At 30.0% G+C, this 24639-nt stretch overlaps 1 non-coding gene across 1 annotated transcript; it reads left to right on the top strand.

The window, feature by feature from the left end:
* The first annotated feature begins 521 nt into the window (after positions 1–521).
* On the top strand, positions 522–604 carry Trnal-uaa (transfer RNA leucine (anticodon UAA)). The gene has a single exon. It is a non-coding gene; the product is annotated as a tRNA-Leu (tRNA).
* The last annotated feature ends 24035 nt before the right edge of the window (positions 605–24639 follow it).

The following is a 24639-nucleotide window of genomic DNA, read 5'->3' on the forward strand; positions in this document are numbered from 1 at the left end:
TGTTTCGAAATCTAAGATTTTAAACCATAATAATAAATACACTGACAATAACAATATGTTTCGAAATCTAAAATTTCGAACCATAATAAATACACTGACAATAACAATATGTTTCGAAATCTAAGATATCGAACCATAATTATGGTTACTAAATTAAAGACTGATATTGCATTTCATTGAAGAAAAGAATTACTTGCCCATTTAAAATTTATTTTATTGCTGTAACAGGTTTTGCAATATAATAACAGTTTTATATATCTAATCGTGTTATTTAAATAAAATGCATGTTAAAGGCAATACAAAACGACATTTTCTACTTTAAAATAACCCCCCAAAAAGTTTAGAATTCCGAGGAAATAGTAGGGCGCAAAGTTCGCTACGCAAACACCTTGTTTAAACCAACCAAAAAATTGACTTAAAATCAAAGTTTTCGAAAAAAATAAGGCATAAGGCTGCCAATCACAATTGGTGGCTTACTTTAGATTTATGTTTATTAGCATCTTAACAAGGCTTTTACACTTACTGGGTTGGCCGAGTGGTTAAGGCGTTGGACTTAAGTTTCAATGGACGAATGTCCGCGTGGTTTCGAACCTCACACCCAGTAGTTTCATTTTTTATTTAAAAAAAAGACATTTGGTTCGAAATCGTTTAAACCTTTTTTTATAACAAAAAATTACACAGTAAATTAAAATATAACCTTTATAATAACTAGACTAAATTTCAGCAAACAAACACGCATCGATGTCGTAAACAGTGGCGGCTCGTCTATGAGGCTAAAACCCCCACTTTTTAACATGTTTTTTTTTAATTATAATTTATTCTATTTTGAATAATATTGTTTTTTTCGGCAATGTTTTTTGCTAAAATTAATAAAAATATTAAAAAATAGCGCCTATTTTGGCCACAAAATACGCCAAAATTTTCGAAAAACGTAGCGTAAACACGGTAGGGCTAAACCAAAATTAGCCCAACGGGCTGTCAAATAAAAAATATTCTAACGCTGTTTTCGCCGTCAGGATTCCGAAATTAAAAAAAAAGTTAAGAGCTTGAATCATAAAGTGGGGCTAAGCCAACCATAAAGTTGCCAAATAATTTGACAATTTTTAACTTTGTGATTTTTTTAAATTTGACGTTCAATTTACTTAGTAATTAAAATATAAAATAATTAAAACATAATTTGGGTATTTTATAATTTTATCTGGAGGTAATAAGTCCCTGAATAATATTTTTAAGTTAACAAATAAAAATAATTCATTGGATTTTTGTATGAAAGGTCGTCGCACAAGTTTTAGAAAGGGCGTGCACATGTCTTGCGGAAACAGTCATTTTAGGCTAATTCCACATACGTTTTTTTAGTAAAAAAATGTATAAATTTGTTTATTTTAATTGAATTTTGGTAGTGTTTTTAGCCAAATGTTATTTATTTATTGATTAACAGTCGAAGTAAAGTGCAGAGTTTATTCTGCCTGCCCACGCCATATCCAGCCAGTCAGCCCAAACGGCGAACGCCATGATTAGCAGATTAGAGTTTTGCCATATATAAAAAAATATCTAATCATAAAAAACTTGAAAAAAACAAACTGTGTACTAAAATAGTTTGTTAGTTATTTATTTTTTTTTATCATTTTAGCAAGCATTATTTAAACAGAAAATAGCAAGTATTTTGCTTAGTTGTAATTTGGTATAAGAACAAGTTTGTGATTTCTTAGTAAAATTTAGACTATTTTTGTGGATACCATAAACCATGAACCAGGTTGATTGTATTCTGAAAAGTGTTCCTTTAAGTTTTGAAGCAAAGTTAGACTTGAAGCGCCTTGGACCTCATCAGCCGAAATCTATTGAAATAAAAAGTACAGGCCCTAAGCAAAGCCGAAAGTTTAATGTTCAGTGGTTTTCGAGAAAGGAATGGCTTACTGTAAGCGAGGAAAAAAAATTATTTTGCTTTTACTGCCTTTTGTTTCGAAAAGGTGAAGAAACGGAAGTTACTTGGTCGAAGGAAGGTTTTAAAGATATAAAACATATTTCAGAAAGAATAAAGCGACATGAGAGTTCAAAAATGCACATTACCTATGCACTTTCATATAGCCTACTAGGAACAGTAGATATTCAGTCACAGATCAGTGTTTGAGAGACACAATGAAATCGTTAAAAAGAATAGACACATTCTCGACCTCATTGTTGACTGTTTAAAATTTTGTGGAGTACATGAAATAGATATGCAAGGACATGATGAATCAGAAGGTTCCTTCAACCGAGGCATATTTTTGGATTTATTGCAGCAAATAGCAAAATCGGATAACGTTTTAAAAGGGCATTTGGAAGATGCCACAGTAAATAAATACACATCCAAGACTATCCAAAATGAACTTTTAGATTGCATGTTTACTGTATATAGAAAAACATTAGAGAAAGACATAGGTAATGCTGATTTTGTTGCTGTTCAAGCAGATGAGACAACCGATATTGCCAATCGATCACAATTTGCAGTACTTCTTAGATTTGTAGTGGATGGCTATCCCGTTGAACGGTTTCTGTCATATTATGAAGCTAATGATCGTACTGCTGATGGTATTATCTCCCTTTTAAAACATGCACTTCAACCTTTTCATCTAAAAGAAAAGCTTATTGCCCAGACATATGATGGTGCATCTGTTATAAGTGGGAAAAAAATGGCGTTCAAAAAAAATGCAGGAATGTTTTCCCCATGCCAAATTTGTGCACTGTTATGCTCACCAACTAAACCTGATACTAAAGCATGCCTGTCAAGGTATTAAAAACATTTAGTTGTTTTTTGCCAACTTGTCTGGATTCTCTACCTTTTTTTCTATGTCTCCGAAACGTTCAGATGTGTTACGATCAGTTTGTGAAAAACGACTGCCAAGACCATGTGAAACAAGATGGAATTTTCAATCTCGAGCTGTCCAAAGTGTTTTAAATAATAAGGAGAATCTTTTAGCAACTTTTGAAAAGATTCTTAATGAAACACACTGGGACATAACTTTAACACAAGGATGTATTGAATTGACACAACTTTTAAAAGATCCAACATTTCTTTACTTTTTGAAGTTTTTCAATGATGTCTTTCACCATACAGATATATTGTATAATATTCTGCAGTCAAGAGAATCGACTGGGGTGACTGTTGCCTTTGCTATTGATTCATTTCAGAAGGCTATTAATGATATTTGTGGAAAACTTGTGAAACCTAGTATGGAATTTTGTCCAGAGTTGTCAAAACGCCAAAGGGTTGCTACTTCTTCAAGATTGCTGTGCGCAAATGCAAAAGAAGCCTGTGACATAATACTTGTTGAAATTATTAATCGATTTAGCAACATAAAACAATTTGAGTCGTTCTCATTAGTTAACCCATGTTTGTTTTAAAGGTTTAAAAACATATTTCCAGTTAACTTGGTTAAACAGTTGGTACTGGGTTACCCTATGATAGATAGTTTAAAGCTGGCCAACGAACTTAAACAGCTTTGAAAACATTAAATCAGTTGTGGGTTTAAATTCATTTCTGATAAAAGGTTCACTTTTGAATATTTTTTCTGAAGTTCGTAGTTAGTAAGGTTATAGGGATGGTTTTAACTACTCCAATTGCAACTGCAGAATCTGAGAGGTGTTTTAGTCTTTTAAAACGAATTAAAACATTTTCAAGAAACACCATGATCTAAGATGGGTTAAATGCTTTAGCAGTCTTATCCATTCACAAAGATGTCATTTCAGCCACACCTGATTTTAATAACAATGTCATAGAATTGTTTTCCAAGTTGAAAATTAGAAGAACTTTTTTAAATTATAAATAAAGTGTTTTTGATGATGAGTGTTGTAATGTTGATGTTTTCTTAGATGAGGATTATGCCGACCCTCCACTGTTGATGTATTGAGTTTTTCTGGAAAAATATTGATTATACCTGCCCTCCACTGTTGATGTGTTGAGTTTTTCTGGAATAAATCGATTTCTGTTCGCTCCACTGTTGATGTGTTGAGTTTTCCTGGAAAAAATCGATTATGCCTGCCCTCCACTATTAATGTAAAGGTTGATTGTGTATAAACTATTTGTTTGAATAAAAATACCAATGCATATATTTAAAAATTTTATGTGCATATATATATAACAGTAATTATAAAAATTTAAAATAAATTAACTGAAAGTTATTTTTAGGTTAAAAAAGATAATTAAACAAAAATAAATGAATTTTGTGTTTAACCAGTATGGGGAAGGGGGAATGGAGGTAAGAAATAAATTTTAATATTTTTCATAGCTTGTTAAAATACGTTTTATTTTAAAAAAGAATAGTAATACGTTTATTTACATTACACATTTTTTTAAATTTAATTATAAAAATTAAAGTGGTCAAGGCGGAAGAAGAAAACGAGGTGGAGAAAGGGGTCGTGGTGGGGGAAGAGGCAGAGGAAGGGGAAAATGGATTTGGCAAAAGGAGGAGGGGGAATGGGAGAGAAGGTCGGGTGGGTGGAGAGAAAGGGAAGAGGAAATGAAAAAATTAGGGTAACTGCAAATATTACATTCAAATATTTCATTAGTGTAACAATTAAATAAAAAAAAATTAGAAAACAGAACATAAAAAGGAAAGAAGAAGAAGAGAGGTAACTTAAATTAACAAGTATGCAATTAGAAAGTTTAGTTTTCTTATTTGGTTAAAAGTTTAGCCTTATTTCTTAAGAATTAATAGTTTAGTATTATATCATTAAATTAAAATTTAGGTTTTATATTATAAAACCTGTTGAAAAACGCTTCTGTTTTATGCAAGATATAGGCTACAATAGTAGATAATAAAATAACATACAAGGTCGTGTTTATTTAAAAAGGTTAATTAAAATTGTTGTAAGCTCTTAAGCCCCCTTTACTAATAGTGTAACGGGTTTTGCTATAAAATTACTCAGTTTTATAATGTAATCACAGACACAGTTTCATTAACTTTATCGTCCTTATTTAAATAGAATTAGGTGAAACACTTGTAAATGTATACAATAAAAATAATGCAATATAAAATAATATTTGTACTCCAAAATTATCAGATCAAAAGTAGCAAACACTAAAAGTACCAAGACTTTACAAAATGATAAGAAAATTTGCTCTGCTCATAGATAAGAAAGGTAAGTTAGAGCTCTCGGGGAAGTGTTAGCGCCAAAACACGCACAAAGTTCGCTACAATATCTTCTTAGGTAATTTAAAAAAATACCATTTTGTATTTAAAATAGACGATTTACGGCCATTAATATCAAAAAAAAAAAAAAATCCGGCCGCCCCTAGTGGTGCTGTGATTCCCCCCCCCCATCTATTTTGCTCACGAGCCGCTACTGGTCGTAAATATAACTAAACTAAATTTAAAAGCAAAATATTTATCTTAATTTTTTATTAATCAAACAAGTATTTAAGCAAAATAAAATACCTAATTTTATACCCAAAGTAAAAATCATTAACCTTTACCACTTTAAGTAAAATGTTTTCGTTAATTTGAGCATTTGCTTGAACAAATAAACGCTGTAAAAGACTCTTGTAGGGAGTTAGGTCAAGAAAATTTTAATCCTAAATAGTATGGACTGAAACTGTGCTCCTTGGTCTGATGACAATGTTGACGGTAATAAATCTTGTTAGTAAGGATTTGCAATTTTTATTGCAAAGCTTGGCAAAACCGATCAACGCAACCCCTAGTCAAACTATGCAATATAAGGATGTTTATTCCAGTCACCTCCTTGTTTGTTATCGCAAAACCAATCACTTAACCGAATTGGAAAATTGGTTTATGGTCTATCCGTGAATATCCCTAGTTAAAAATTAATTTCAGAAAAAAAATATTTACCTTTGTGTATGAAAATAAATTTTTTGTTTAAAAACTACACCTTGACTTATTCAGCTTCTCATTTTTTAAGTTTTTTACAATTAAACAACAACTAGAAATATAAAACGTCTTACACATGACTTTGTTTCGCTGCGATGCAATTTTATCGTTATTAATCGTGTTTTTAAAGAACAAAGCAAACTTATTAACCCAACGAGTAAGTTTGACGATTTTGTACAGTATGCAATAAAAACGCTTCAAATAGTGTATAAAAAAAATGATATGTAATTTTTTTTACATACATTTCCTACTCTTTATTGCCACTTTTTTATTATTTACGAAGCCCAGTCACTACTTTAACCTAATCCAATTGTTTATTTTTGTTTTATAAATTTTAAAATGACTTAAAAAAAATTAGGCAAGGGTTACCCTTTCCTATGCAAAAGGGTACAAATTGTTTGCTCTTTTATATAACGTCACAATGCCATTGTGTAATGAAACCGACTTTATCAATTGCATCGTGTGATTGAATTAGCAACCGTAACTCTGTATGTGATGAAAAGTAAACAAATAAATATGTCTTAAGCATAAATAAGTATTTCACGTAATTTAAGTAGGGAAAATTTTGCTAAATAAAATTCGAGCGCGCCAGAACTCGGACCTCGAATCTTCTGCTCCGTAGGCAGGCGCGTTATCCATTGCGCCACGCCTCCACAATGTCAAATTTGATAAATAATGTTTTCTTAATCAGAACTTTAAAAAGGCTTAGTCTGTCCAAACAAAAAACAAAAAATGGACATGCTGCCCCAGAAACTTTTTGAATTTATTCGCTGTAAACACGCTATTTTTACATTTAATTGTTAATTGCTTAAAATAAAAGGCCTTTTCACACGGCGTACGCAAAATTTATTATTATTGTCTATTTTCTATATAATTTAAAACGTATTTTGTATATTTTAAATTCTCATTTTAATAGAGCTTGAATTGACACAATAAAAAGCAAAGTAGCATAACAGATTTATTTTATTATAATCGTCTATTAAGTTTAAAACTAAAAACGTTGGGGAAATAATGGTGCAGGTTATGTAACAACTGACAATACATTTCAACGAAAAAATTTATAAACAATTTATTAATTTTCTTGCCCAACTTGCCAGCTCTTCTATGAATAAACACGATATATCATTAAGCATTTTAATTAAGACACAACAGATTATAAAGTTTTTGTTGCTAATCTATTTAACTTTTCTTTCGAACAAATATTCTTTCACCTCTACATACTTAAATCTCCACAACCCCTTCTCCCTCCTCCTTCTTTCTTTTCTCTATACAATCCCAACATCACCCCATGTATATGTTGATGTCCTACTCTTATTGTTTAAGTGTTTGTGTAATGTACATAACTATTCATAAATAGCCTATGTTTGCAATAAAAATAGGCAACCTTACTTTTGTTAGTGTATTCCACCAACACAGTTTTATTATTAAACAGACAGACAGAATAGTGTATTTAATGACTGTTGCACTTACCAAATGCTCCTGCAAAATGATGTCGAACTAAGCTATTAGCTGCAAATAACCAAAATATTCCTCGATTACAAAAGTTTGCTGTTTAATTAACTTTTTTGCATACCAAAATATGCACATCACAGAATGTTAGCGGTTTGATGAAGTTAGTTAGAATTTGCCCTTTTTCTTTTAACCCTTTCATTGTGAGTTTTAACAGTTATCTGGCATTCTAATCTATGACTAAAAATTTACAGTCACTAATAATCTACAGTTCTTTAAAAAGAATGCAAAAATTGATTTAAACTTGTTGTTTTAGCTTTAGCGAGGCTTAAGACCGACCTTTTTATCATAAATTTAATGTAAGAAAAAAGTTTATTTTGGATTGTCTTGGATGTATATTTATTTACTGTGGCACTCTCCGAATGCCCTTTTAAAATGTTGTCCGATTTTGCCATCTGCCGCAATAAATGCAAAAACATACCATAGAGCTGGCAGAGAATTTTGCTTGGGCGAAATCATAAAAAATAGTGATTTCAAATATTTTTTAAACGTAAATTACAAGAAAGAACGGGGTAAAATAACCTCCTTAAAAGAAACAAATTAAAACCAAACCTAATAAAAAAAAATTAAAAAGGTTTTTAACATTTTAAAATTAAAATAAAAAACATTGAAAAAATTGTTTAACGCAGGAGTAAACTTTTGTACTAAACTAAAATACGTGTTATTATCGACGTCATAAATCGGGGGTTTTAACAACTTAACTGTCATGTCGCTTCGATTTATTTTCATATTCTGGAAAAAACAACGTACCCAACTACGACATATTATTAAAAAAGTGAACAACATATTAGAAAGTGGTCAAATACGGGTGTAAACTTTGTATTTTCGTAATGTACGCTATATAAGTGACGGCATTATAAATAATTAAAAGTGACGGCGTTATAAACGTTATAAATAATTCTAGCAAAGATTAATTTTTATGAATGGGTGTCCAATTTTAGATGACGTTCAGTTATTCACAAATAACTTAGATTGCTTGAATTTTACTAAGGTTGTTAATTTTATTTCAACAGTTTGTAGAAACTCTACAGGAAGCAAATAATAAAATTTTGTGCTTTTGTTGAAAAATGTGGTAACTTTAATTTTATTTTTTTGTTGTTTCATCAATAATTTACTTAATACGCTTCGATGTGTTTACATTCAAGTTACTTTTAATTACTTGCATTTATTTTCGTTATTTTAAACCCTGCGTCAGAATTACTGTGATAACCATTTAATAGGGCATTCTTTTTTTAAACAAAAAACCATAGCAGCTTTTTAAAGTCAAATGGTAAACTTATATTTTATGTGCTATTTTTGCCTCTTTCTTTTAAAAAACACAGCTAAAATAATTTTTTTTTAAAAACTATGTTATTATTTACCTAATAAGATATTGGAAATTGAGTTGTCATTATAGTTGATTGGTATGTAACTTATTTTAAATAAATCCACATGAACTTACTTTAATTTTTATAAAAAAAATATTTGATGTTGATTTAATACGAAATTTTTATTTATGTGCTAGTTTTTATTTATGTACAAGCTTTAACTTTCTTTCTTCGATGTTAAAAGTATATCGAATGCTTTTATTTATAACTTGTTTATGAAATTTGCAGTTTATATTTAACATTTCTTGTCGCATAAAAATGTATCTGTTTTTTTTTCTGGTATTGATTCATATTTTAATCTTGTCATATACGCTTTATATCAAGTGCATATATTTAAATTAAACCTGGCAATTTAGTTTTACTAAACAGACGCCACCAAACAAACATGGATTTGGACTTCAAAGTAAATTTAGTGTTAATTTTTTTTAAATAGTCGGAATCTCATATTCTTGTACACAACCAATCATTAGGAACAATCAAAATTATTAAATTTGCTACTTGTGCGACAGATTATCAAGGAAAAAGTACAAAAAACTATTAAAATTCAGTCGACTTTTTTCACATTCGCGAGTTAGAATTTAGATAAGCTGTTGATTACAGCCGGAAGATAAACAAAAGCCTAATTTAACATAACTGTCATGATAGGTTTACAAATCTTTGTGGTATTTAAAATTTAACGTATTATTTTGAAGTAATCAGAAAAAATTATTTTTAAAATTAACTACCAACTTCATTATAGTAAAATAATATTAGGCGTTACTGAGGATTGAACCTAGGATCTCCTGTTCAAAAGACAGACGCTTTACCACTAAGTCTGGTAATATTCAGGCAAGTGGTGGGCAATATAAGGGAGTTTTGAAAAAACACTGACCTTTAAGATTTTTTCTGCAATCTAGTCCACCATCTAGCAAGATTTGTTAAACGTTGTCTTTTAAAAAAGATAAAGGTGTACTTTCCAAGTTTTTAAAGCCTAAAGTCTTTCATCAACCTGTTTAAAGAAGCTGGTGATGCACACGTTAACGTTTGTAAAACTGTTTTTATATATACATATATATATTGAAAAAAGGGGATATCCAATACAATTATTGTTTTTTTTAAAGAACGCAATGATTGTGTCAAAGTAATTTTAAATTCATCATCACAACAAGAAAAAATACTTACAACCAGATTTATTTGATAAATAAAATACGATTAAAAATCATTTAATCATTTTTAAAATTAATTTCTATTAATAAATAAAGATTATCAACTAAATTATTAAATGAAATTTTATGTATTTAATTATTAGATAAATGTTTATCATTATTATTTACTTTTTAATTTAAAAGATTGCGGTTCGAGTCCAGCCAGGGTCAAATATATAATCGTCTTTTTTACAGTTTTGCTTTGCAAGTTTGATAGAAATGTCGCCAATCAGTCGTTTCTGTGGCGCAATCATTGGCGCGTTTAGCTCTTTAACCGAAAGGTTGTAGGTTTGAGCCCGCCCAAGGACGAAACTAGTTTTTTCCCATTTTTATTATAATTTTAATAAAAGTGTTGCGAATTAGTCGTATTTGTGTCGCAATAGATTGGCGCGTTTTGCTCTAAACCGAAAGGTTGAAGGTTTGGGCCCATTCATGAAATATATTATTACATTTTTATTATATTAATTTTGCATTGCAAATTCAAACAAAGTGGGCGAAATAATCGTCTCTGTCGCGCAATCGGTTAGGGCGTTCAGCTGTTAAGAGAAAGTTTGGTTTGAGTCCACCCAGGGTCAAATTTATTTTGTTACATTTTTATTATTATAACTTTGATCTACAAATTTTTTTAATTGGGTAGGCCGTATTTGAAAAATTCTAACAAATTATGGTTGTGTTGTTAATTTCGAAAATTTTTCAGCCAGAAAAGGTTGATTGATATTGGCCGACAAACACTTACAAGAAACAGACAGGTTGGCTAAGTGTTACTGAAGAAAAGTTTACCTGTTAGAACATTAAATTTTGCTTAAAACTTTGACAATTTTGTTATCTGACAATTTTGTTGGGTATCATATAAAAATAGTCCTAATCACTAAACGTCACATGGGTTAACCCTCGTATGTTTATTATACATCAATAAACTATAAATACTAAATATTGTGTTTGATAATTCCAAACAATTTTTAATGTAACCTACAATAATAGTAGGTACTTGTACCCCTGGCAACAAATATAAGTGTTTGCTCCTTTTCTTAGTTTCAGTTTAGGCTTTACACTTGTAAAAATATAACCAAAATAGTTGTTATAATATAACCAAAATAAAAGTATACATCGTCTGTATAAAACCTAACTTGAAAATTTGACAATATCGTAGTTAACAACGTTGAAGTGATTTTATTTTAATCAAAACTAAGACTGTGTAAACAGTAAATTTGCTTCAATAACACTTAGTTGACCTGCCTCTTTCTTGCAGGTGTTTGTAAGCGTTTTTGGCTGGTAAACTTTTAAAATTAACAGCATACCCATAATTTGTAAAAAAAATTGAAATACGGCCTACTCAAATAAAATTCTTTAAAAAGTAACAACTGTCTCATATAAATAAATTTTGCGTTTTATGCTAAGTTTGTTTTATGCAAAAATAATTAAAAAAAAGCGGCTCAGAGAGGGCAAAATAAGTTTATTTTCCAGCATATGAACTTACGACGATGACGTTGTGCGTCACGTGACTTGCGAGCAAACTTTCCTATTTACCTTTACATTTAAGTTGGAAAAATTCCGACATAATTAGAAAAGAAACTCTGCGATCTCTTTAACATTTTAAAACAGAAATCAGTATGTTGCCTTATTTCTGTAGAGTTTATTGTTATTTATTTTTAATTATGTTGGTTTTGGAAATGTTATCGACTTCTTAAACTGGGTTGTATAATAACAGTTTACATTTGTTATTACCGAAACGGCGATAGATTTGACGTACTAAGTTAAAATATACAAAAATGCGAATAATCACAACAATAACTATAGCTTATACGTAATTTTTATCTCTTCTCAAAATTGAGCAAAATAAATTCAACTATATATATGCGCTCTAATGACTCAAATTAAGGAAACAAGTGATGTGTCACGCGATATGAAACGATAAATGATTGACAGCACATTCCGGAGTTTGTCCATAAACAAATTATTCGTGTTTTCGTGAAGCTTAATGCTTCCTGGTGCTCCTTTGCTAACCCTTGATACAGCTGTTTATCTTCGGGTTAATTAGGTTCTACTGTAGAGTTACTAGAATTATTGTTATAGTTATTTTGGATGTTTATTTGGTTTAATTGTTTAATTTGACTCGACCCCGTTTACCGACTATCTTTGTTATGATTATCTGGTTTGGTATTTTGTCAAGTTTTATTTATAAACGACAAGACGGTAACAGTAATATTTTTATTGTAAGACGGCAAAACATTTACACGGTTTGATTAAAAGTTACGTTACAAGATCAGCTAGATCGCTTGACTGACGGTACGGTTACAGTAAGATAGCACGGGTTGTAGGTCCAGCTATTGCGAGATGCGACGGTGGCCAACTATCGGTAGATTAGTGAAGAATGTTTGAATTGTTTCAGTATTTATAGCAAAACCGAGAGGCAATAAAATGACAGAGCGTTTAATTTTTTTAAACTGTAGTTCGTTTTTAAGCTTACATATTATGTTAAATTTGACAACAACCATATATTAATGTATGTTATTGTTTATTAATTTAAAACCCGTGCGAGTCTTCTAAACGCAATTATAAATATTAAAAAAATATTGGACATGAGTAATTATGCACAACGTGATAAGCCACTGTTTGCGGTGGGGTTTATAATACATATATCCCATCACAACTGGCAACTTTATAACACAAATTGACAAAACGCAAGATCTTACAGATGTTATCGATCACGCAGCACCTTCAACTTCATCAAATGTCGGTGTAGTTTTGAATCATAGAAAATATTAAAAAAGTGAGAAAAAACATAATTATTCTTAAATTTCAAACAACAAGCTTTTACATGTAGCAAATTGCGGGGTATATACGTGGACAGTTTAAACTGACTAAACAAACGTTTAGTATTTGTGTAGTTTTAGGACGTTTTTACGAATATGATACGCAATTAGGTTCTTAATCGAGGGCCTGTTTTTAAAGCGCAAATTGTTAATAAATTAAACAAAAATAAACATATTACTAATTTTATTTTAGAAATAGAATGCGCAAATACATAAAAAATGTTTATACTTTATATTACATTTTGCAAACTTTTTCATTTAACAAAAGGAAATTTTTAATTCCAACACACTCTGTTTTTTGTACAGTTACAGTAAGATAGCACCGTTTGTAGGTCCAGCTATTGCGAGATGCGACGGTGTCCAACTATCGGTAGATTGGCCCGACGATGTAACCATGACCAACTATCAGTGGATTGGTAAAGAATGTTTAAATTGTTCCAGTATTTATAGCAAAACCGAGAGGCAATAAAAGTTCGTTTATTATAAAGCCGTTGGCCTTCTACAGACAGGTTACATGGCTAATTCTCGTTAAGGGCGATTTTAGTGTGCATTGTTTGAAGTTTACGCCCGTTGTAACAAGAATAATTGTTGTACGTGCCGGTCAATGACATTTAACAAGCTTGAACTTAGAATTGATTGTAATAGGCTTATTACAATTAATTCTACACCGATTAATTTGCGTAATTATAACACACTTTTAAATAGCTTTACAAATGGGTAATTTTTTGAAGTCATGAAAATGGTACATCCTCTTTAATTTTATACGAAGTCGGCGCTTATGATTTTTATGTCACTACGTTAATTTATTACATTAAAAAAATTGTCATAATTCTTTTATATGTGCTGTTATGTCTAAAATAAATGTTATTATAAGTTATATAAAATTTTAGAGAGGTAAGTAGAATAAAATAACTAATTTAATTATAAAATATATATACTAACTAATAAATTTACCCAGTTAAAATTTTTGTATTTCAGGCGATTCTTTATGTGTTGAACTATCTAAAAAATGTGTTGAACAAGCTAGAATTTTTGCTTACGAGTTCTGCTCTCCTGTTGAATTAAACAAACAGATAGAATATGTTGAGTTAGAATTTGTTGAATATTCTTCCACTGATATTAAAGATTTAGATTTAGTTGATCATCATAATACCATAAAAGAACAATTTCAACAAATGTCTTAGCTAACTGATCCCGACAAATACTCCGGAACTAAAATTAGGTTAAATAAACTTTTTGAATTTGCAACACGAAAAGTCGAAAAAGTTGCTAACAAAAAACATTTAAAAGGTGAAAATAGAAAACAATTTGTAAAGTTAAATTCCAAAGTGGTTGCAGTTATAGAACAAGTTGGGATGGGAAAGACCACTCTCATTAAGATGCTTATAAGCGACATTGTGTGGAAAAATAATGACTTAAATATAAAATTATTATTTTGTATTAGGCTGAAATTTTTGAGGATATACTGAATAACTCAGCTATTGCATTTTTTTACGTTTAATTAATGTTAAAGGGTTATTTGAAAAATGAACTATTATATCGATTTTATGGGAAGTAAATTATTTTCTAAAATACACTTTTTTTGTACGTCGAGCTGCTGATGAAGTGTTGATGCAGCAAGGGTTAATAACGTTTATAGCGCCTTACTCAAGGACGCTACAGCGAGAGCAGTGGGGATTAGACCCACGACTTCATGTAGTGTAGCCAGTGTTTTTACCAATACACCGCACTGCTGGGTAATTGAATAAAAAAATAATTTTTTAAGTAGTTAAATACAAGCTAAGTGCAAAACTTTGACTGCTGAATTTGTTTTGTTTTTTAGAATATTTTTTAAAATATTTTAACCAAACCTTTTAGTTGTAATAGCATATTCGTTAATATAGAGATTTGTTTGTTAAACTAAAATTAAAAAGACACATTTGACAAGTTATCATTGAAAAATTACTGGTTGTAATATATGTAAGCGAAAGAATTTTGCTTAAATAATTAATTGAACAAAAGTTTAATCAAAGTTTAATCAAGTCTAATCAAGGTTTTAACTAACGCGCCTTCTTGCTCAGAGTTTGCTAACACGTGGCTTTAGAAAAACCTTTATTTAAGCTTGTTGTATGCAATGATAAATATTATAAACACTAGATAGCCAACTCGCTAAAAAAAAGTGAAGCCAATCATGTAAATCGAAATCATGCCCAAAAAAGCATTGCAAGGTAATACGAAAATGTCCGTTTTTTTTCCTATAAAATTTGTGATGCATTGTGACTCAAGTTTTTTCTTATAGTTGCTATATATGTTCTTTTGTGGAATCGGCTTTGTCTATTGGGCTAAGACCACCAACTTTTTTAAATGTTATTTTTTTTAAATTTATTTAACATTTTTTTAAATAACATTTATTTTTTCTGCAATGTTTTTCAGTTGTTTTTTTTTATGGTTTTTGTTAAAATTTTTAAAGTATTAAAAAATAGCGCCTATTTTGGCCACGAAATACGCAAAATTTTTCGAAAAACGTAGCGTAAACAAACATGTGAGGGCGTAAATCAAAATTAGCCCCACGGGCTGCTAAATACAAAATATCGTAACGCCGCTTTTGCTGTCAGAATTCCAAAATTAGAAAAAAGTTGAGAACTTTAATCGAACTAAGACCACCATAGAGTTGCTAAATATTTTGGCAATTTTATATATTAACATATTTTATCGTTTTTGTTTAACTATTAAACAAAAATAAAGTAAAATAGACGTGAACTGGGTATTGCAATATTATTTAAGAAAGTTTTAAGGCCTTAAATAATATTTTTAAGTTAAAAAAAATAGAAATAATAATCGTTCGATCGGATATATTCTCAAATTAAATTTATGTTAAAAAGGTCGCTCTTAAGCCTCGCTAGAGCTAAAGCAGCAAATTTAAATCAATTTTTGCATTCATTTAAACAATTATATGTTAATAAATGACACAAATTTCGTAGTTTTACTTATCACATAATATGTTATATTGTGTTTTCTTTGTTCTTTTATTATAATTGGGGACTTATGACTCATAAATGGGAGTATGAATTATGTTTTGGTTTAAAGTTAATATGACTTTCTTATCCCTTTCATTCACTAAGTGTCATTCGTCAGTTTTTGGACTTAGTATTATGTTCTTTGTGGTTAGTGGGGTTTTAACTAGGTTGGTTTCACTTTATAGTATATTGTTAATATCGGTTGTTAATGTTTTATTTCTATTTGAATAAGGTATTCGTTCATTTTCAACGTAATAAAAAAATATAAGCGATAAGGGTTTCTGGTAGTAATCTAGAACATTTGAATTAACAAAAGATGCCACACGTTTACCTTTAAAACATGACGATAAAGGCTTTTAATTTTGATCAAGGTAAGTTTTCAAAGATAATTATAATAGATTTACTGCCTGACAAGTATGCTTAAGGGTAGTTTGCCTGCCTGTCAAAAGAGCATAAATAAAGTTTACCAATGAAGATTAGGATGCCAGATAACTGTTAAAACTCACAATGAAAGAGTTGAAAGAAAAAGGGCAAATTCTAACTAACTTTATCAAACCGCTGACATGTCGTGATGTGCATATTTTGGTATGCAAAAAGTTAATTAAACAGCAAACTTTTGTAATCAAGGAATATTTTGGTTATTTGCAGCTAATAGCTTAGTTCGACATCATTTTGCAGAAGCATTTGGTAAGTGCAACAGTCATTAAATACACTTTTCTGTCTGTCTGTTTAATATTAAAACTGTATTGGTGGAATGCACCAACAGAAGTAAGGCTAATTTTATTGCTGCTTGAGCAGATAAATTGATTAATATTAATACAATTTGCAATTTTTTTTAGATTTATCGTAAATGGTTATTCTGTTAAACAGTTTTAGTTTTATGACAAGGCCAATGATCCTTCATAATAAGACATATGAAATGGGTGAAAAAATTAATTTTGAAATTAAATTAAGTTATGTAAAAATAGCTAAAAAGCCCATTAGTTAAATAGCCTATTTTTATTGCAAATATAGGCCATTTATGAATTTATAGTTATTTACATTACCCAAACAATAAGAGTAGAACAACATATACATGGGTTGGTGTTGCAATTACCGGCAGCGTGGTGTAGTGGTAAGAACTCTTGCTACACCACACATGAGGTCGTGGGTTCAAACCCCACTGATCTCATGCTGTAGCGCCCTTGAGTAAGGCGCTATAAACGGTATAAACTCCTGCTGAGCCAGTACTTAATCACCAGTATAATTATCGGGTAATTATAGTCTCTATAATATCCCAAACTGCCACAGGCAACTCGAGACTTACATCAGAGGCAACAGATTACAAAAATTTTATGAATTGTCAAGTAATATTCTTTATTGATTATAAAACTTTAAACGCACAATGTCTTATAACCCTTTGTTGTGTTTTATGTAACTTGTTGATGTTTTTTGAATTTTTTCTATGCGGGGTGCATTCTTATTTTGGGGAAGGGAGTGTAACGAATTCGCCATTTAATTGTTTATTGTTTGTTATCTGTTCTTAGTCACGTGCTTAAACCTTTAGTCATGTGTGCACAGCTTAGCTCTGTTGTCTGTATATCGTGACTTGTAAGTAAAAAGCGTTAGAAATGAATATATGGGTGTAGCGTAGTGAAGAGCCGGATGAACGGTTGTGTTTTGGTTGCTTTATAGTGTTGGTAATCATTTTGTAAATACATATGTTATATACTAAACTTGGTGCGAGATTTGAAGTTTACGATATAGTTAAACGTAGAAGGGGCAGAAAGCAAATTTACGTTACAATATAATGTTTTTAGTTTGTTTCTTTCAATAAATAATTGATTCAAGGACTTCCCATCATATTAAATATATGCTCTGTCTATTGCTTGTGAAGTTAGACTGAAACTTTACAGAAATTTTAAAATCTTAATAAATTTAACATATATTCGAAAAGCAGAAAACAAGTTTTTATATAAAATCAACATTCCAGATCAGCAAATTTTGAATATTAGATAAGTTTAAGTATTTTATGCCCAAATACAAATTCTTTTAGAATGGAAAAAGAGAAAATCTTTAAACTGGGTAAGAAATGACGACCATGGGCTTGAAATTAAAACTTTTGTTTGTAATGCATGCGTTGGTAATAAAAACTTTAAAATTGCATTAAATTTGCTTAAAGAAATAAGAAATTAACCTGAACATGTTTTAAATCTTGACAAAATGCCTTGTTAATTTAAAAAAAATGAAAACAATATGACAACCAATTAAAGTTATAAAACAATTTTTAAAATAAAAGTTTTAAACAATCTTGCAAGTTGTTAAATAAATCCAAATATTTAGACATTATTGAACAAGGATTTACACCTTAAATTAAGCGTTTATTTTTGTAAGAAATTATCCAAAAAAACAACCAACGACCAAAGACAGTCATTAATTAATAAATTCGCTACACGCTATCCTTCTCACTTTAGATATAATATCAAACATTAGTGGTAAAGTTCATGCTTGTTACACCTGGAGCAACCAGCTTTGTAATCCTAATTGGTCTACAGATTAGAATTTCTGTCTCTCACCCAGGCTGTCCGGGTTCTATTACCGCTGTAGGAATATTTTCCTTAATTTTGCCGTTCGTTTTGGCATTACGAGGCATAAATCGATCATTTACCAATAACAATTTAAATAATAAGATATTTTACATTTTTAGAATATATATGTTTGTAATGGCATAATACGGTGGTCTACAAGGGCAAAACATTTAAAAGGGTAAAAACATTTAAAAAATTGAAACTATTTTGAAAATTGAAAACATTTTAAAAATTAAAAACATTTTAAAAATTGAAAACATTTTTCCGGCGCCAACCAGACCTTACGCGGTCTCAAGACAGAGTACTGGAACTCTAAAGATATTAAAAATCGACCACGAGGCGCTACCTGTGCCGCTGAATGCAAGTTATCAATAGTTTTGGAAGGTTTTTCTATATTTATTTAGTGTTATATAGAAATATGGGCATACATAATTAAATGAATTAGTCAGTGTCAGTTTGACATAGTAACAGCGGTAGCCTGTGGTAACGTACATGGCGTACTGGTTTAGTGACCTTTTGGCTGGTGGCCTGCAGAACTAACTCTTTGCTAAATTTTAGCGAGTTAATCCGCTTTATATTTACCTAAAAATACAATAACTTTAATATATATATATATATTTAAATTGATGTAGGCTATAACTGTATTCGTTGTGGCAAAGGAGTTCCGACTTCTGTACTGATTGCTTTGGGCTATTGCCTGACTGTTAATAAATTTTTTTTTTTTTATGAATTTTGGCATTATTTAGAATCTTGATGTTGTTCGATTTGTTATTAATAAAGTCAAGCAGCAGTCACAATGGTAAAACAGAGCACCTTCAAACCAGATTACATAACTTGGTTTTGCAGTACACACATGGCACACATGTAGTCTAGGCATTGTACCCAATAATGTGTACTATTTGTAGCTGACCTCCATTTTCTTATTTTTCACTGTCTATTATGTGCATCTTGCCTAAGCAATCATGTTGTTGCTTTAAAAACACAGTACAAACGAAGTTAAAGGGCTGTTACAAAAAATGATAATAATGTCTGAATTTTTTGTAAAAAGGTTAATAAGTTTTAAAAAATAAAAATTGTTATAGGAATGCATTGCTAACATTGTGGAGAATACTTGCAAGAAAATTTTAAATACTGTCCTAATTGTTCATGACCAATTCAAGATACAAATTCAAATGAGGAACATAATCAAATTCCAGCTTTATTTCAATCTTCTACTTTGGACTTTAAGGGATATCAAAAGTTGCAATCTGAAAAGCGTAATTCTTTTTCATTTCGGCCGACAAATAAAAAAATTAAACGTAATGATTTTGATGATTTAGTTTCCATTGTAATTGGTTTATCAAGTAAACATAATGAAGCTCTATACCCAGTGCGGGGAAAAAGACTACCACTGTCTATTAAAAAGGGTGCAAGTGCTGAGAAAATATTTCATGTAGCAATTAAAAAAAGAAAAGCTTATGATTGTAATTTTGAGGAAAATAGAAAATACACACTTACTTATCCGGATGGCTCTTAGGTAATCTTCATACCAGGAACAAGCATTCCATTTACCCTTGAGCAATACAAAGACGAGCTTGGAATAACCTATGGAAGAATTGTGTTGTATATTTGTTTCACCACAAAAGTTACTGATAATAGGATTCAAGAAACAGTTGTTAATATGGAACCTCAATGTTCACACAAAACTGAAACCATTTCTAATCCTGATAAAAAAGTTTATTGCCCAATATGTAATCTTAAGTTTTCCTTAAATGAAATAGAAATCCATGCTGATTTATGTTGTCCATGGTGGTTGTAATAATGAAATGTTTATAAAACCTTTACGTCACTTGGTATTAAATATCAAGTTGAAAGAATTTTACCAGCAATGCAAAAAATATCCCAAGGAATGAGCTGCTACAATTTGTTACAGAATGGTATTATACCAAATGTGGATTTATTTCAACCTGTGGTTTGTTCATCCACGGTCTTATCCTGTGATCATACATCATTTATGGACGAACTTGAGCCAGCATTTAGTGAAGAAGGAAGTAACATGAGAGCAAAAGAAATTACAACCTACAAATTTTTTTGTGATTTTGTTGAAGAATGTGCTTTTGATGGTAAGCTGTCACAAATATTAAAAGTATTTTGCAGCAACTAAGTATATTTTAATTTTAAAAAAGTAATGTTTAAAGCAACTTTCATTTTAAAAACAAGCTAAAATGTTAAATGAGAAAATTGGAGACATTTTAAACACCTTTTGTATTTTTAAAGGATCTTGTCTTTCATTGGGGGAGATAATGCGCTTTGTGACGGGTTCGGATGTGATCCCAGTTGTCGGTTTACACACAAAAGTTAAAAATAGAATTTGTTCATGGATGTACAGCATCTAAACATGGGACTTCTTGCAATTGCTGTCCAACTGCAAGTACATGCTCGCTTACTTTAAGGATACCTGTACACATAGACACACCTTTGAGAAAATGAAAAAGTCTTTTAAAATTGCAATCTCATGTGGGATTGGTTTTGGCAGGGACTAGAGAAGTTTGTGGTTTGATTTGATTTGATTTGCTTGTTTTTAAAACACTAAATATGCCAATTTTTAAAGTGACATTTTAGCCATTCAGTTTATTTTTGTACTTTTAGGCTATTTTATTATGTGGTATTTTAAAAAAACGTGTTGTTTTTAAAAAAGTATTCTACTGGCAATGTTAATTTTTTCTAGAATTTAGTATTTTTTTTGTAAATCACCTCCCATGGTAAATTGTATTTGATATGATTTTGACTTTTAAAGGTTTCAAGGTTTTTTAAACCGTGTAGATGTTCCTTTTTTTAAAAAAAACTTTGTTTTACCTTTTGTGATGGTAAATTTCTAGTTTTTTTTTTAATAAAATTCGTTTTGCACAATGTAAAACTTATTTTTAAGCATAGTTATGTTTCGGCTACATGTTAGAATAATTGTGTAATGTTATTACCATAGGTGGGAACAGTTAACCGAAAAACACCCCCATTTTAATGTAAAGCAGGACTTTACTACAAAATATAAAAAAGTGGTTGGTTTTGTTTTTCAACTTTGCTACAGTCTAAATTTTGAAAATGTTTTTGAACGCTGGAACTCACACTTTTTTTTAAAAATCTGGCTAAGAAACTGTAGCTGGACGTCCGGATGAGTTATATTATTTGCCACATTTGCATGCTGGGGAAAATAAATTGGTAATAAGTCCAAAGGTGGGTTCCAAACCATTAATGCGTTAATCGTTAAATAACTAAAAATCTGTCAACTTTCGTTAAATTGTGCCTTCGTTAAGATAAGTCCAATGTTTTATTAGTAAACTCATGGTATCATATTATTGTTTTTAAAAAAAGGTTATTTCTTTGTTTGTTTTAATAAAAAAGGTTATTTTGTTTTTTGTGTTTTAATATTGTAAAGTATTCTGCCGCTTATGCGTTAACCTATTTTGGAAACTACTGATCTCGCACCAAATTCAGTATATCACAGATTTATTTACAAGGCAATTATCATCAGTGGCGGCTCGTGGGTTAAATAAATGGAGGGGCTAATTTTAGAAAATCACAACACCGCTAAGGGGGTCTGGATCGCTCAGAAATATGAAAAATTATTCGCTGTAAACACGCTATTTTTACATTTAATAGTTAATTATTTAAAATATAGGCCCTTTGACACGGCGTACGCTTCGTAACGTCGTTGACAGGTACGAAAGTTACGTAAAGTTTTGTGTTTGGAGCAAAATTTACGCAAGAATTTGTAAGCGGTATACTTTTATTAGATAATTTTTAAAGAAATTCCTAAAACTCGTAAAGTTACGCAACGCAACGTTACCTGTCATGTAAACAGGCGTTAAGTTAAAAATTTTCTTCATAATATAAAACCTATTGTGTATATTTTGATGTTCCGATTCTAAAAGAGCGTGAATTGACACAATAAAAAGCAAAGTAGCATAATAGATTTATTTTATTATAAGCGTTTAAAACTAAAAACGTGGGAAAAATAATGGTGCAAGTTATGTAACAACCGACAATCCATTCAAAAAAAAATATAAAAAACACTTTATTGATCTTCTTGTTCATCTTGTAAGCTCTTCTATAAAATGACATGATATATTATTAAGTATTAAAATCAAGACACAACAGATTAAGTTTTTGTTAATAATCTATTTAACTTTTTTCTTTTCTTTTGAATAAATATATTTTAAAAGTATATCAGACTTAGCTGTATGTTAAATAAGTACCTAGAAAGTAAGTCTTATAGTTAAAATTAAAAAATTATTTATAGTTTTTCCAAATAGTATTAATAAAACCATAAATATTATCATATATCACAAATCTCTTCCACCCTCTCCACATATTTAAATCTCCAGCACCTCCTGTCTTTCCTCATTTTTCTAGTCATTCTTCCTTTTTTCATTCTCTTTTCTGTACAATTACAACATCACCCTATGTATATGTTGTTGTCCTAGACTTATTGTTTAAGTGTTTGTGTAATGTATATAACTATTCATAAATAGCCTATGTTTGCAATAAAAATAGGCTATTTATCTAATGGGCTATTCAAAAAGTATTTATTTTTACATCACTTACTTTAATTTTGAAACCAATTTTCTCACCCATTGCACATGTTTTATCATGTAATATCATTGGCCTCGTGATATAACAAAAACTGTTTAACAAAATAACCACTAACGATAAATCTAAAACGATAAAAAAAAAAATCTAAGGAACTGCAAATTGTATTAATATTAATCGATTTATCTGGTTAAGCTGCAATAAAATCAACCTTACTTTTGTTAGGGTATTCCACCCAAAACGGTTTTAATATTAAACAGACAGACAGATAAGTGCACTTAATGACTGTTACACTTACCAAATGATGTCGAACTAAGTTATCGGCTGCAAATAACCAAAATATTTCTCGATTACAAAAGTTTGCTGTTTAACTAACTTCTTGCATATCAAAATATGCACATTACAAAATGTCAGCGGTTTGATAAAGTTACTTAGAATGTGCCCTTTTTTTTCAACTTTTTCATTGTGAGTTTCAACAGTTATCTGGCATCCCAATCTATGACTGAATTTTTACAGTCACTAGTAAACTATGTACATTGCATGTTTTTTTTCATTGGCAAACTTTATTTATGCTCTTTTGACAGGCAGGCAAACAGGCAAGCTGCTCTTGAGCCCCATACACGAGCCGCCAATGCTTTGTACCCTAACATTAGGTAAGTAAGTTTAAAAGCTGGTTATAATGTTGTAGCCGTGGTTAATTATTCGTAATCGAATGGCATTTTTTTACTATATGTAAAACAAAATAATTTTTGTAAAAAGCAACGAAATCTAAATAAAAATAATATCGTTAGATATTAAATATAATCAATTAACCGCCTTAAATGCACTGCTATCTTCTAAATGAAAATTAATTAACGTGTCAACATGTTTTTACAAAAACAAACTAAAATCAGCTCTTTTTAAATTATTTTTAAGTATGTTTAAATAGCAAAAGTTGAATATTATTTTACATAAATAATTTTAAGATATCACAGGTTACGCTTTAGGTCAATAATATTAAGAATTAAAATAAAACTCACGTGCGTTAAATTTTACATATCCATCTTCTGCTCTGGCTGCAAATTAATTACCAATTTAATTTATAGAAATAATTGAGGACATTTAAGAACTGCGTGCAAACACAATTTATAACACATGTCTCAGGTTGGCATAATAACACAAGATATTAAAATAGACATTCGTTTATTAAATTCTATACAACCGTCATTTGGCTTGTCTGAAACATGAATTAAAAAAAATTATTAATTAAATTAGCCAACTAACATTAACATATTATTATAGTGATGACACCTTGTACTCCAACACCATATAAGCAAGTTTAATGGCAGGGTTACTATGATGAGGTTAATATAAATTATTGACACGGAATGCAGTGGTCAAACAAAATAAGTTTTTAAGGCAATAAAATAAAGTGATAAATATAAACAATTAACTGCCTAATGCACAGCACAATAAATAAAAGAGCCAAAATGTTTTTATAAAAACAAAATAAACTTTAAGCCATCTTTTCTGGAAAACAATATTATTTCGTAATTTAAAATAGTAATGATCTATATTGGGTCGTTTTACATACGCAACCTATTTAAACCTCCAACAATAAAATAGTTTAATTTTGTCATACCACCATTGTTAAATATATATTTAAAGTTTAATTTCTGATAAAAAGTTTAACTTTTGATAAAAAATCTATAACAAAATTGAAAATCAATACCGCCAAGTAAATATATTAGCTGTTTAATAAAGTTTTGGATTTCTGATGTTTTTGGAGTTACC

The sequence above is a fragment of the Corella eumyota genome, chromosome 6, assembly GCF_963082875.1.
Source record: "Corella eumyota chromosome 6, kaCorEumy4.1, whole genome shotgun sequence".
In the NCBI taxonomy this organism is placed as follows: Eukaryota; Metazoa; Chordata; class Ascidiacea; order Phlebobranchia; family Corellidae; genus Corella; species Corella eumyota.